We start from the raw sequence: 15,105 nt of genomic DNA on the forward strand, positions 1-15,105 counted from the left end.
ATTTGCTCAGTGTCCTACACAGAATGCTGTGTTTCCTTCAAAAATTTAAAATATACCAAAGTGTCCTGTGGTAGATCAAATTGTGTGCCCCAACAAACAAAGGTTTTCAGTCTCTATACACACCCCTGTGAATGAAAACCCATTGGAAATAGGAGCTTTTGAAGATGTGATTTTCAGTTAAGGTGTAGCCACCTGAACCAGGGTGGGCCTGAATCTGGATTTCCAGAGGTCTCATAAAGAGAGAGTCACAGGGAGAGGCAAGAAGCCAGAAGACAGCGGAAACCAGAGGGGCGGGCAGAAAGGAGAGGACATGGTCATGTGGCGGGAGGCAAAAATACAAGCCAAGGAGCCCCAGGATGGCCAGAAGCCAGCACGAGAATGCTACAGACTCTTGGAGAAAGCAAGACTTTCTGATAACTTGATTTGGAGCTTCTCTAGCCTCGGAACGGTGAGCCAGTAAATTTCTGTAGTTTAAGTCAACCCATTGTGAGGTACTTGTTAAGCAGCCCGCCAAACAAGGACATAGCCCCTGAGTTCAATATGGCGTGTTCCTTAGACATTACTGTTTCCCTTGAATGCTTAACACACTCCTTGGTACACATTTAATAAACCCTTAGGTAGCCCTGTGAATTCACTGTGGTTCCCAACTTCATACAGGAAGGGCTTTGAAAGCCAGAAGGGGAAAGAGTATGGGCAAGCACTCCTGCTTTTTAATCACTTCTGCTCACATTCCATTGGCAAAAACTAGATACATTGTCATCTCTATACACCAAGGAGGCTGGAAAATGCAGCCGGTGGTTGGGATGTCACTCTCAGTGCAGAAACAACCTGTATTAGTCAGTCAAACCGGTGCTGATGCAAAGTACCAGAAACCTGTTGGGATTTTATAAAGGGTATTTGGGGCAGAAGTTTACAGTTACTGGCCCTAAAGAGTCCAACTCAAGGCACTGTAAGAGGAACTTTCTCACCCAGAGTCTGTTGCCACGTGTTCCCGCAAGATGGTGGCCAAAATTTGCAAGGGTTTAGCCTTATTTCTCTTAAGGCTCCTTGGGTCCAGCTTCTTCCAATCTCAGCTGTAGGCTGGCAAAGGCTCCTCTCTCTTCCCAGGGATAATTTCTCTCTAGGCTCAGCTGCTCTGGTCTCTTCGCAAGGTCAGCTGTAAACTATCAGGCTCATCTCTCTTCCGGGGGCTCCAGCATCAAAACTCTCTCTCTTCAACCTTATCTTTTTCTGTGTTCTCCTGTGTGTCTACTTCCATGTGAGAATCTGTTTTATCAGCCCACGAAGGGGGCTGGGGCTCAATGCTGAGCGGCACTCTAATGATGTGGTTGAATCAAAGCCCTACTCTTAACATAATTTAATCAGACATTTCTGCTACAGAGATTGAATCAATTATAGTCAAAGGATTATCACGCCCAGAGGAGCAGACCAGTTTACAAACATAGTCAATATCTCTTTTTGGAATTCATAAATAATATCAGACTGCCACACAACTGGGCATATTCTTGGTGGGCAGCTGGCTGTTTCTGATACCGCGGGCAACCTTGCTGTCCTGATCTAGAATCCACTGGGTCCTTTGGCTCATTCTCAGGCCCCTCCGAGAACTTGGGGATAGATGGGGACTTACAAACACTGTGATCTAGTGTCCTTCAATCAGTGGACCTGTCCTTAGGTTCATCTACCCAAACATCTGTCATTGCTCTTCTACAACTTAGGTGCCACGTGGGACATGCAGCTCCTTTTCAAGAATTGCAAATTCAAGGGCTACATTCTGGAAAGTTTAAACATAATATCCTTTGCTCTAGAGTAATTCTAGACCTATCTTGAGTTTCAAATACCAACTATTTCCCCACACCCACTCTAGCCCAGCAGGTGACTCAACTCCCCCTGCCCCCATCCCCTGGGGAAAGACATTGTTGATGAGATTGTCGCATTCACCCATGATGCATTTCTCTTATCAGTTCTTCTAGCTTTCTACTTCTTTGCACAGGGAGTAACTCAGCATCTCTTATTCCAATGTATTATTCTTGAATATACTTTATGCCCTTTTTCTTTCCATCTTTGTCTTTTATTTTCAAGCCAAGCTTTTTTAATGTTTCAAAATGTTTTTACTCTTAGATGCATGGATCTTATATTTTAATGTCATAGCCTTGAAGACTATTGTCTCTGTCTATTCAAGACCTCAAAAAGTCTCTTTCAGTATTTTTGTTTTCTCTTTGAGCAATGAGGCTTCATGAAATAAGTCTGGTGGTCAAAGATTTAGTAGATTGAACAAGGATTTCCTAGAAGAAAAGTATATAGGATAATATTTCAGAATATTATCCAACTACTCTTATATATATTTACTCCTTTAATTCATTTTCCATTTCTCCTCCTCTCCTCCAATACTGCATATAGGTTGTGTTGGTAATTAAATTTAGCATTCCGTGCACAGGTATCTACTGCAGTACCGGAAAAGGGTTGGACAGCCCTCAGAAATCCTGAGCTTGAGCCTGATCCCTATGGAACTTGCCTTGGTCACGTATAACCGCTCTGTACTCTCTGAGCTCCCTCTTGTCTACCCACTTGTCTATTCATTATATAAGGTGTTATTGCCAGATTTTCTTTAGGTTCTTGGTTAAGCTACAAAAAATGAATTTTAAGTCCAAGCCAATTTAGTTAGGCCAGTAATTTATTAAGGAACTGGGAGAAGTGGGAGAAAATAACAGATTATGTGTCCCAGGTAGAGAGGAAAGGGGCTGAAAAGAGATGAAGAGGGCTGATTTACAAACTACAATTCCCCATTACAGACTACAAATCCCCAAGTTTACTTGCATGCTGATCCAGGCTGGGGGAGAAAAGGCAAGAGAAGGGCTGGTTTGGATTCTGCACTTGCTTTTTCTTTCTTTTTTAAAGATTTATTTCTCCACCCCCCCCACCCCCGTTGTCTGCTCTCCATGTCCATTTCCTGTGTGTTCTTCTGTATCCACTTCTCATTGTTGTTAGCAGCACCGGGAATCTGTGTCTCTTTTTGTTGCGTCATCTTGCTGTGTCAGCTCTCTGTGTGTGTGGCCCCACTCCTGGACAGGCTCTCCTTGTGGGGCGTACTCCTTGCACATGGGGCTCCCCTACATGGGGGACACCCCTATGTGGCATGACACTCCTTGTGCGCATCAGCACTGCACGTGGGCCAGCTCACCACATGGGTCAGGAGGTCCCGGGTTTGAATCCTGGGCCTCCCATATGGAAGGTGGACGCTCTATCAGTTGAGCCAAATCTGCTTCTTTTTAAGCCATTAATTATTCTGCCCTTTTGCCAATGTTGGGGGAGGAATCCCAGTTGTTTGCTGTTTTGATTGATTACCCTACTCCTCATTCCTCTGGGAGGTCCCAATGATAAGTCCCCTTGAGAATATCCAGGGCTTCTCCTTGATTCCGGCGGAAATCCTGTTCTGAGTGGGGGTTCTTGCAAGGTTTTTCCAGCAGCCATCTTGTGGGGTATCCATGGCTACATGGATTTTCTGCCAGGTTCCAGATCTGTCTCTTGATTTCCTAATCCAGCCTGCTTTAGGGTCATCCATTTTAACTTCTGGACTGCAGTGTCTTATGCGTTTGTGTATACAAAAGAGGGGGTGCCATTCATCAGTAGTTGTAAAGCTGTTAGCCTGTCTTGGCTTTGAAGTAATTTGGTGTTAAGGGTGAGATGTTGTGAATCAAGGAATGGGTTAACTGTAGCAGGAGAGGTAAAGATTAAACAGGAAGTTTGTGTACAAATTGAACACTGATTGGGTGGTTACTGTTACTATTTAAAGATGACAAATCCTGAAATTTTTACCCTGCTGGCAGGCATTCTCCACCCAATCCTTCCTTCATAGAAGCTGAAAAAGGCATTCCTGAATACCTTCAAGGCCAAAAGCACTCTCTGTATTGGTTAAGCAATGTGATTTCTTTTTGGTCTCACAATCATTTTTTTCACAATTTCCCTATACCACATCCTTCAGCTATTTCCTAAATTGGGTGGCTACATCCCTGAGTAGCTGCCACCAACTTCCTCCATTTACTTTTCTTCTCTGACTCAATATCTTAGTATCTTCTCTTCATTCCTCAGAAAGAACCCAAATGCCAAGTAGAAACAATTAGCAAGCTACAGCCCTTGTTTAATGATCTTGACTGTAGATGCAAAACATTCCTGTAATAAATGTCCACAGCTCTTCTCTCAGGTTATAAGAAAGGATTTACGCCTGAATGATATTGGCATAACAATGAATAAATGAAAAGAGTTTGATAAATATTTGATGAGTCTGGCTGTTACTGATATTGTTAATTGAAGACAATAAGAAGACAAATTTAGCAGGCAGTTAATTCTTAGAAAGTGGCTAGAAATGAGTATTTAAATATAATCCAGAGTCAAAACCCCAGAGAATGTTCCTAGAAAAATATCCCACTTTGGTCTAATTGAAATAAACTAGATGAACATCTATTAGATACTGGGAATTGAGTTAGAGATCATGCATACCAATCTTCCACACAATTATAGTCTGAGAAGAGAGTTTTGAGGTAGTGGTACCCAGAGAAATTTGAATCCTCTCTCTGTTGTGAAAAACACACTGCTAGCTCTTTCAAAATGAGTGACCAGAAAAGACAATCTTCACAAGAAATATTGAAGAATAAGAGAAAGGGACCACCATCCTGAAATCTTAGATCCCTAAAAACTATCAATTTTAGGAGACAAAAGAAAATTTTAGAAAATGCGTTCACATTCTCTATAGGATGTGAGAGAACATGGCCTCTATTTGCAAAGAAAAGGAAGTTAATAAAAACAGGCTGGGGAAAATGCATGAGATGTAAAATGAGATGGACAGAATAAGAAAGTGTTGGTAGAAGGCCATTTTTTTTGGAGATACTTTAGTTTCCTGGCTACTAAAACAAATGCCATATAATGGATTGGCTTAACAAGAGGAATTTATGGCTCACAGTTTCAGTGGTCACAAGGCTTGCTTCCTTCAGGATCGGTATCTTCTGGCTGGCCAGTAATCTTTGGGATTCCTTGGCTTTACTTCTGAGTTCTTTTAACTTCCAGCTTCTTGCTACTCTGTGGCTTTGCCTTCCAGGGTCCAATTTCCTTTTCTTATAAGGACTTCAGCCATATTGGGTTAAGACCACCCACATTGAGTGTGGGCACACCTTAACTAAGAACACCGTCAAAGGTCCTATTTACAAATGGGTTCGCACCCACAGGACCAGGGGTTGGGACCTGAGCATACCTTTTTGTGAGGGACAGGATTAAATCTCCAATGGAGAGTAATAGTAACTTCTAATGAATATTTGTTCATGAGCTTCCTAGCTGGCTTTTTTCATCTCCAGAATCTCCCCTTCCATGCTGCCACCAGTACCTGAGCACTAGGTGTCTCTTCCCGTCCTCTTTCAGCATCCAGTACATTCTTCCTCTAGTCTTTTTTTTTTTTTAAAGATTTATTTATTTCTCTCCCCTCTCCCCTTCCCCCCCCCCCCCCCCGCCTTGTCCCGTTGTCCCCTTGCACCTTTGGCAGCACCAGGAAACTGTGTCTCTTTTTTGTTGCGTCGTCTTGCTATGTCAGCTCTCCATGTGTGCAGTGCTACTCCTGGGCGGGCTGCACTTTTTTCACTTGGGGTGGCTCTCCTTGCAGGGCACACTCCTTGAGCTTGGGGCACCCCAACGTGGGGGCGCCCCTGCATGGCACAGCACTCCTTGTGCGTGGCAACTCTATGCATGGGCCAGCTCACCACCTGGGTCAGGAGGCCCTGAGTATTGAAGCCTGGAGCCTACTATATGGTAGGCGGATACTTTTATCAGTTGAGCCATTTCCATGTCCCTTTTTTAAAAAATTACTTATTTTTAAAGAAACTTTAGATTATATTAATATAAATGTCACATAAAAAATATAGGAGATTCCCATATGCCCCCTCTCCCCTCCCACACTTTCCCACATTAACAACATTCTTCATTAGTGTGGTATATTTGTTACAATTGATGAGCACATATTGAAGCATTGGACTATACATTAAGTTTACACTTTGTCCTGCACAATTTTGTAGGTTATGACAAAATATATAATGTCCTGCATCTGTCATTATAATGTCATGCAAGACAATTCCAGAGTCCCAAAAATCCCCCCATATTATACCTATTCTTCCCTCTTCCTCCTCTCAGAACCTCTGGTGGTCACTGACTTTCTATCAATGATAAAAGTTCTTCCATTGCTAGAATAATGTCTACGATAGAATAATAATAACTCTATTTTAGTTCATTGTTCATTCCTCAATCTTGAGGAATTTGGGATGGTGATGCCCACTCTGTTTCTAATTGAGGGGGACTCAGATTCCATGGAGCAGATGGATGGAGCTGTCTTCAGGGACAGACAAAAGACTTAAGAATCTGGGCCATATATTTAACAAGTCTAGTGCTGATTATAGGTTCAAATAAAAGGAGCAGAAGAGCTGTGTGTAGGGAAACTGTAAACTGGGGAATATAAATTCTCGACAGCCCTCAGAAACCCCACTATTTGTGGCACTGTTTACTGTGGCAATCAATGAGATACTGCTGAGATATGCATAAGTGTAACCCCTGGAATGACCTCCCAACTCACTGTGAAATCACTTAGCCATAAAAAATCATTTTTATTTCCCATCCTCCTTCTGGTCAAGGTCTTTTCCAGATGCATTGCTAGTTGGTGCTTGGTAATAATTCCTTGGTGCCAGGGAGGCTTATCCCTGGGAGTCATGTCCCATGCTGAGTGGAAGGTAGTGCATTTATATGCTAAATATGGCTTAGAGAGAGCCCACATTTGAGCAATAAAGAGGCTGTCAGGAGATAATTCTTAGGCAGTATATAATACTAGGGTACATTTCAATTTCACAGGAAAAGGTTTGTAAGTACAATCATCAATATCAAGGACCTGGCATAATGGTCTGTCTTCCTTCAGTAGGCACTGCCCTGGTACTCAGGGGATTCTTGCCATCCTATTAGAGAATGTAGCAGAACACCCCAGGATGGGAATTCAATATTCTTTCTGTTATTGTGTGAGTCTCCACCCACCTAGACAATGCTCTATGGGCACTTGAACATATTCATATATGCCTTGGATGTATGGCCCAGGTGAACCCCTCCCATGCACCCCCAATTACCAAACCCCGCACCAATGATCCTCCCCTTCCAATAGTTGTGACCCTTCTGTGATCCAAAACCTCTTCAAAAACAAAGTTAACAAAATAACCAAATAAAATAAAATGAAATTATGAATTTTTAAAATAATAAAATACAATTTAAAAATTTTTGAAATAAAAATGTTTAGACATTGTGTCTTTCATCACTGTAAGATCTGTTTGTCTTGTATGTACAGTGACATTTTCTTCTGTATATTTTCCCCAATGTCTTTTTTTTTTTCATTTTATCTTCAAAGAAGTTTAAAGCTTGGGTCCATCAATAGTCCATGAGCCGTAAAGGTTAAATCTTCTTCTTACTTATCAAAACCTTTTCAACAAAGGTGGCTGTCTTCCTTAATTCTATACTAGCTATTAAGAATTAAGTCAGAAGCAGGTGTGGCTCAAGCAGTTGGATGCCTGCCTACCACATGGGAGGTCCCAGGTTTCGTTCTTGGTACCTCCTAAAGGAGGCGAGCAAGACAGCAAGTTTATGTGATGGGCTGATATGGTGAGCTGATGCAACAAGGTAATGCAATGAGATAATGCAATAAGGAGACAGAACAAGGAAACATGAGAGACAAAACAAGCAAGAGAATAGAGTTGGCTCAAGTGATTGGGCACCTCCCTCCCACATGGTTTGGTTCCTGGTACCTCCTGAAAAGAAGATGAACAGACACAGATGGCATACAACAAACAAACACAGAGAACAGAGAGCGAGCGCAAACAACAAGATGTGGGGAGAAAGAAAGAAAATAAACTAAAAAAAAAAAAAAAAGAATACAGTCAAGAACAGATGTGACTCTAGCAGTTAAGCACCTGCTTCACACATGGAAGGTCCCAGGTTCACTCCCTGGTGCCCCCAAAGGAAAATGGAAACAAGCAAGCAAGCACAAATGTAAAACCCAACTCAGGGGAGCTGGTGTGACTCAGTGGCTGAGCACCAGCTTCCCTCATACGAGGTCCTGGGTTCATTCCCCAGCCCCCGGTACATAAAAAAAAAAAAAAAACGCACAAAACAACCTTATATATATATATATGTATATATATATGTAGTTGTCTTCTAATTGGTATATAAACACAACAATAACAACAAAATACTATGAATATGCAGGTGAAAAAAAATGTTACCTCCAAAACATTAAAAACTGTCTGACTTTTGAATTCTCTGCAATATGAAATCCAGAAGACAATGGAACAATATCTACAGACTTTCTGATGAAAAAAGACTGTGACCATAAATTTTATACCTAGTTAATTTTATATTATGTGTTAAGGTAACAGTTTTCCAAGGACTCAAAAAATATAATTTCTATAAATCCTTTTTGAAAATGGTACTTTAAAATATAGATTACTGAAAGAGAAAAATTAAGATCTCAAGGATGGGAAGTTGTAATATCAAAAAATTATACGTGTATCCTACACTCAATTTAGTAAATTCAGGACCCCAAAGTCAAGAATCCAGTTGATTTTGTATTCTCAGGCGGAGTCTGCCACCAGGGCAACTTGACCCCTCCATGCATCCATTAGCAGGACTGTGTTTTTCTTCTGCCGCCTCTTCCTGCTCAGTGAAACGAAGAACCTGTCTCAAGCGGCATTCTTCACAGCACAGTTCAAATTGATCTCTTGCCATGGCTGGCAACCCTTTCCAGCATTCACAGGTGCTTTTCTGTTCAGCCCTGGGTAGCAGGTAACTAAGAACACAATGCCAACAAGAATTGCGTAGCAGAAGCATAGTTGCATTAAAAACCCGCAATGGTCATTTTCATTGCCAAATAAATTGAGCAATGATTTTCTGCATCCTGACAACGCCTAATGAATAATAAATTTTTTTTCCAACTAGAAATGAAAACAAATGACTCAGGAATGAGATATTAATAGTTTTGAAACCTGTCCTCTTGCTGATCTCTAGGGCCTGAGAGTGATGCTATCAGCTATGCCGAGGGTGAATGGGCTCATGCCTGAGTCTGCACCGAGATACATGCTTGGATGTGTGATGAATGCCTCATCCACAGGTTTCCATGTGCCTGAGTTGTTTTGTCCTGAGGAGGGAAACCAGAGAATTAGGTTTGTGTGGGCACTTGGGGGAAAGCAGAGTGGGCAAGGAGGAGAAAAGGATGGAGAGAAAAGCAAGGTGTGTCTCCTTAGACTCGCTTGCTTGTTAACTTGGTTTGAACTCTTAAAAGAGAAAGAAGCTACAGGCCGTAGCCAAAGCAGATTTCAAGGAGTTTGTGAGATTTGGCGGCATTAGAACTTTGTTCTGATGCCAAATGAAAGCACTGACTGTGAGGCAGGGAAGAGAAGCATACTTTACACTAAGTAAAAACTGCAGAGAATGCCATTTTACATGGACATCATTAAAATAAAATGGGTATATATGGCAAAGTTTCATCATAATGCTATTAAGCAGAGTCCAAAAACTAGTTTTGTACGAGGGGCATATTTTTGCAAAGTCAATGAAATGAAAACGGCGACTGTGTGGAGGGTAGGAGATAATTGCCAATTGTAACTGAATTTTTAAAATTGCTTACATATTTATAGATACAATGTTGTATAACCAAATGGACACAATATGTAAAAGGGAGAAAGCAGGCTAAGCAAAGGAAAGAAATTATGAGATTGTCTTATCATAGATGTCTGTGTTGTAAGATTTGGGGTGATTTTTCCCCTATATATCAGTATTTCCCAAACTTTTTTTTTGAGATTTATTTATTATTTCTCTCCCCTTCCCCCCCCCCCCCACCCCGGTTGTCTGTTCTCTGTGTCTATTTGCTGCGTCTTCTTTGTCCCCTTCTGTTGTTGTCAGCAGCACGGGAATCTGTGTTTCTTTTTGTTGCATCATCTTGCTGTATCAGCTCTCTGTGTGTGCAGCACCATTCCTGGGCAGGCTGCGCTTTCTTTTGCGCTGGGCAGCTCTCCTTATGGGGTACACTCCTTGTGCATTGGGCTCCCCTACGCGGGGGACACCCCTGCATGGTCCAGCACTCCTTGTGCACATCAGGACTGTGCGTGGGCCAGCTCCACATGGGTCAAAGAGGCCCGGGGTTTGAACCGTGGACCTCCCATGTGGTAGACGGACGCCCTAACCACTGGGCCAAATCTGCCACCAGTATTTCCCAAACTTTTAAATACAAGAATATACTAGTTTTCTCATATAAAACTTTTATTTTAAAAAATATATCCATAGGAAATTGCATTTTACAGAAACAAAATCAAACAAAATACTTGAAGGTATCTTGTCTAAACAAATCATCTTAATAGGCTAAACTAGAATCAAAAGTTTTTACTTGGCTCTTGTACACTTTGAAACATAGAATGAATTTCAGATGAAAAAAAAATTCACTTTGAATAAACTCCATCAGTCCAGCAGCTCCATTCATGCCATTTTTACAGTTTTTAGATTTTTTTCACCCAGAGCCTCTGCGTTGCCAAAAGCAACTATTAGGTGTGCATCATCCAGGAGGCACTATCAAAATACAGCTGCTTAAGGCCCAATCTCCCTCCTTTTGATACCATCTTTCCTAGGCTGGGGTTTTAAACAATTCAGAAAATGCAAAAATTTCCCCAAGTAAACATCTTTTTATTTTATTTTATTTATTTCTATTCCCTTATCCCTCACACCTCAGTTGTCTGTTCTCTGTGTCCATTTGCTGTGTGTTCTTTTTTGTCCGCTTGTCAGTGGCACGGGAATCTGTGTTTTTTTTCATTGCATCATCTTGCTGCATCAACTCTCTGTGTGTGCGGTGCCACTCCTGGGCAGGTTGCACTTTCTTTCGTGCTGAGTGGCTCTCCTTGCAGGGCGCACTCCTTGCGTGTGGGGTTCCCCTACACAGGGGGGACCCCTGCGTGGCAGGGCACTCCTTGCACACATCAGCACTGCTCATGGGCCAGCTCCACATGGGTCAAGGAGGCCCGGGGTTTGAACTGCAGACCTCCCATGTGGTAGACGGATGCCCTGACCACTGGGCCAAGTCCGCTTCTGGTAAGTCTACATCTTTGAAAGTCAACAGCCTCTGAGAGAAAGTTCAGACGTTGTAGTTTAGCCTTTCACAGTAGCTATGCCTTTCTATCCAGTTTTATGTCTGCTGGGTGAATCCTCCTCCGGGGTACCTCTGGGTCTCCAATATCTTGCCTTTTTTTTTTTTTAAGATTTATTTATTTATTTCTAAATTTCTCTCCCCGCTCTCTACCCCCAGTTGTTTGCTCTCTGTGTCCGTTCACTGTGTGTTCTTCTTTGTCCACTCTCATTCTTGTCAGTGGCACTGGGAATCTGTCTTTTTTTTGTGTGTCATCTTGCTGCATCAGTTCTCTGTGTGTGTGACACCACTCCTGGGCAGGTTGCACTTTTTTCGCATGGGGCGGTTCTCTTCTTGAGGGTCACACTCCTTGCATATGAGGCTCCCCTACAGAGGGGACACTCCTGCATGGCATGGCACTCCTGTGCGCATCAGCACTGCGCTTGGGCCAGCTCACCACACGGGTCAGGAGGCCCTGGGTTTGAACCCTAGACCTCCCATATGGTAGGCGGATGCTCTATCAGTTGAGCCAAATCCACTTCCCAATATCTTGCTTTTTGTTTCTGTTTTTTATTGAGGTCATTTCCTTAGTTTATCACCCCCTATACACACACACACACACACACACCCCTGCCTATCCAAAACCAATCTATCATTCATGGCTCAGCTCCAGCCCCAATTCAGGTATGGGTTTAAAAAAAAGTCTCTAGGCTAGTGTAGCAGCTTGAGATTATTTATGAATTCCAAAAATAGATATTGGATTATGTTTGTAAACTGGTCTGTACCTGGGCATGATTAAATTATGATTAGGTCTTTGATTGGGCCACATCAGTAGGATGTTGAGTCCCTGTCCCCTTGGTGGGTGGGGGCTGACAGATAAAACTGCAGAGCAGAGCAGAGGAGTTAGTTGGAGTTTTGATGTGGAGCATGGGGAAGTAAAAACTTGGAGGAGGACACAAAGGAGTTGTGAGCTGGGGCCTGGGAAGTAAGCACACAGAGGAGCAGAGCAGCTGAGCCCCAGGGAGAGAGACAGATTTGGTCACCTGATTGTCTACAGCTGACCTTGTGGAGAGAGGCAAAGCCTAGAGAGCCTCATAGTCTACAGCTGACCTTGTAGAGAAAACAGAGGACCTGAGCCTGGAGAGAAATGAACCCCAGGAAGGAAGGAACCCAGGAAGCCTGAACCCTGGCAGACATGGGCAGCCATCTTGCTCCAACACATGGCAATAGACTTTGGTGCGGGAAGTAGTTTATGCTTTATGGCCTGGGAACCGTAAGCTTCTACCCCAGATAAATACCCTTTATAACAACCAACCGATTTCTGGTACCCCCTTTGGCTGACCACTACAGCCAGATACTGTAATGAACCCAAACTGGAAAGCCTATAGCTACTGCTGTGGAAGAAGAACTCAGTCCCTGGTGGTGGGATGTCAGTAAGTACACAAATTACTGTAATGCAAGACCAGTACCCTACTAACTGCCACGTAGTAAGTACAATGAGGCCTAAAGAGGGAGCAATTAGCTCTACCGCAGGCTTCCACAGCTCCTTTGGTCCATGCTGACCTTTCCCTTCCCTGAATTACTTTTGTTTTTGTTTTTGTTTTATCCCACTGAGCCAGAATAGTTTAGGGAATGAGAAGACAAATCTGGGACCTGGGGAAAAACACGGCCGCAAAACACATGGCCATGGAACCCACCAGAGGGAAAGACCCACTAAAAGGCTGCTGGAAGAATCCTCCATTTGGAATGGGATTTCATCCAGGATCAAGATAAAACCCTGGATATTCTTGAGGAGACTTATCATTGCCCCCTCCCCCAGGGAATTGACAGGTGGGGTAACCAATCAAAATAGCAAGCAGCTGGGACTCCTCCCCCAAACAATAAAAGGGAAGGAGTAATTAATGGTTTAAAAAGCAACCACGTAATCTCTCCCTCCCCTCCCCCTCCCCCTCCCCCTTTCCCTCCCCCTCCCCTCCCCTCCGCCTTCCCCTCCCCCTCCCCCTCCCCCTCCCCTGCCTGGGCCAGCCTGTAAGTATACCTGGGACCCGTGATATGTTATTTCCTCCCTTTTGTCCCATTTCCTTAATAAACTACTGGCCAAACTAAACTGGCATATTCTTGAATTCTTTTTTTTCCCTTCCCCTCTCCTTCCCCCGCCCAGCTGTTTTTGCTGTCTGTGTCCATTCACTGTGTGATCTTCTGTATCTATTTCTCTTTTTGTCTTCTCATCTTTCTCCTCTAGGATTCACCAGGATTTGATCCTGGGGACCTCTGATGTGAAGAGAGGTTCCCTGTCATCTGTGCCAACTCAGTTCCTGGTCTCTGCTGCGCTTCACCTTGACTCTCCCCCTTGTCTCTCTTTTTGTGTCATTATCTTGTGTAATTCACTTGCATGGGCACTCGGCTTGCTGTGTGGGCACTGGTTTACCACGCAGGCACTCAACTCACCACATGGACACTCGTGAGGGCACTCGACTCACCACGCGGGCACTCAGCTTGCCGCACGGGCACCCACACAAGCACTCGGCTTGCCACATGGGCACTGGCTCGCCACTCAGGCACACTTTCTCTTCTTTTTCACCAAGAGGCCTTAGAGATCAAACCCGGGTCCTCCCATACGGTAGGTAGAGACCCTATCACTTGAGCCACATCTGCTTCCTTTAAATTATTTTATGTATCATAGCCAAGAACCTAAAGGAATCCTGTTACACCACTACCTTTGTCCCCTAGTTATATATTTCAAGTACGTTTCCACGTATGTTACCTTTTCTTAAATTTTTAATGTTAAAAGCAAGTTTCAATGAATTTGATTTTCCCCCAGGACAGCCTAATAGAGTGGGGTACCTGGGCTCTATGGCTTAGAGTACCAGCTTTGGTGGATCATCCCGCAGCATAAATGATAGGAAACAAAGGTTCCACCCCCATAAGCGTTTCCAACACATAATCTAAGTAAGAGCAGCGTGCTTGTTCTTAAATCTCCCCTGGCTCCTCCTTCAACCCAACGGCTTCTCTTGAGCTCCTCACAGGTGAAAGTTCTGGAGTCCTAAGAGAGTGTCAGTGGTCTTTGACCCTTTGATCCCACATGCCTTCCATGCAACATCTCTTGTTGACCCTAGCTTTTGATGCCTGGTAGAGCACTTATTTTTACTTCTCTGATTATCTCCCTCCTTACGATAAGTGAGACGTAGTGGTTATGGTATGTGGTTTTGTGGGTTTTTTTAAAATTTGTTTATTTATCCTCTCCCCCCACTGTTTTCTGTGCTCTTGCCACTACCTAGACAAGTAACTTTGTATCTCTGTGCCTTTGTTTCCTCATGCATATAACAGGAATAATAACAATTGTACCAACGTCATAGGTGTGTTATAATTACCATGAGTTAATATAGTTTTGTTTTGTTTTGTTTTTTGAGGTCCTGGGAGCTGGAGATTGAAACTGGCACCTTGTATGTGGGAAGCTGGTGCTCAACCACTGAGCCCCATCAGCTTCCCTGAGTCGGTTTTGTTTTGCTTGTGGTTTTGTTTTGGTTTTTGTTTTCTCGGCAGGCACTGGGAACCAAACCCAGGACCTCCCATGTGGGAGGTGGGCGCTCAACTGCTTGAGTCACATCCACTGCCATAATAGATTTAAAGTGATTTGAACATGTTAAGCATCCAATAAATGTTACCTTTTTAGAAAGTGCCTTCCATCCCAAATTTCTGTAAAATTCTGTGCATTCAAATGCTGTTAAGACTATTCACAAGCGTAAATTATATTTTACAATTCAATTTTTTGAAAGAATCCAAACTAACCTTTATATTGGATCTGGCCTTAGTAGGAAAACATCTTTTCAGTTTTAATTCAGTTTGATTTTATTGCATTCCATTTATGCAGATTGGTTGAAAATACAGTTCAGGTATAATTTTTAAAACTTTTTAGTTTGGAAAATTTTAAA

This window comes from Dasypus novemcinctus, chromosome 20, assembly GCF_030445035.2.
Source record: "Dasypus novemcinctus isolate mDasNov1 chromosome 20, mDasNov1.1.hap2, whole genome shotgun sequence".
In the NCBI taxonomy this organism is placed as follows: domain Eukaryota; kingdom Metazoa; phylum Chordata; class Mammalia; order Cingulata; family Dasypodidae; genus Dasypus; species Dasypus novemcinctus.